Raw genomic sequence first — 1,123 nt, forward strand, 5'->3', positions numbered from 1 at the left:
AGGGGGACAGCTTGAGGCTCTGTCTCAAAAAAAAAAAAATTACCCTAGGGTGGCGCCTGTGGCTCAAAGGAGTAGGGCACTGGCCCCATATGCTAGAGGTGACAGGTTCAAACCCAGCCCCAGCCAAAAACTGCAAAAAAAAAAAATTATCCTTTCTATAGATTTTAGAATTTACTTACGAATCTCAGTTGTGTTATACAAATTTTTAACTACTACATAATTAACTTTATGATAATTTTAAAGGTTATACATAAAAGGTGTTCCTCTGAAAACTGAAATCAGTTTTTAATTTTGTCACCTACATTTCTTTTTTGCAAGTATAAAAAATAATTTTTTACTCTTTTAAAAAAGACCTGGGAAAGGCTGGTCTTTAAATTCAGATCATTCATTATTTCTGTTCTCTGAGAAAGGCACTGTCTGATTCCAGTTGTTAAAAAGGTAAAAATATATTTTTTGTAAAGGAAGGCTGTGTGGTAGTCAGAATTATGGACTAATCTTTCTTTCTTAGCTGTGTCTTAATCTTCAGAACCTGCAAAAATGTTGTTTATTTAGATGAAAATAGGGACTTTGCAGATATGGTTAATTTTAAGTATTTTGAGATGGGGAGCTTATTATGGATTATCTGGGCAATCGTACTGGGGGGTGGGGGGTGAGGTGTCCTCATAAATGAAAGAGGGAGGTAGGGAGTAAAAGAGAAGGAATGTCCCAACAAAGTTGCAAAGGTGGGAGAGATGATGAAGGGAAGGGGCCACAAACTAAGGAATGCAGGCAGCCTTTAGGTCAGTAGTTTTCATCCAGTGTGCCATGAAAATTTTTAAAGATCATTAATTAAATTATTTTTGAAAGAAGTTAAGCTCTGTGGCCCTCAGTAGAGGGCTGTGGTGTCACAGCTCACAGCAACCTCCAACTCCTGGGTTTAAGTGATTCTCTTGACTCAGCCTCCCAAGTAGCTGGGACTACTGGCACTTACCACAATGTCTGGCTATTTTTTTTCTCTTGTCTTATTTTTTTTTAATTAAATCATAGCTATGTACATTAATGCAGTCATGGGGTACAATGTGCTGGTTTTATACACAATTTGAAATATTTTCATCAAACTGGTTAACATAGCCTTCATGGCATT

This window comes from Otolemur garnettii, unplaced genomic scaffold (genome assembly GCF_000181295.1).
Source record: "Otolemur garnettii isolate 467f Iridium unplaced genomic scaffold, OtoGar3 scaffold00095, whole genome shotgun sequence".
In the NCBI taxonomy this organism is placed as follows: Eukaryota; Metazoa; Chordata; class Mammalia; order Primates; family Galagidae; genus Otolemur; species Otolemur garnettii.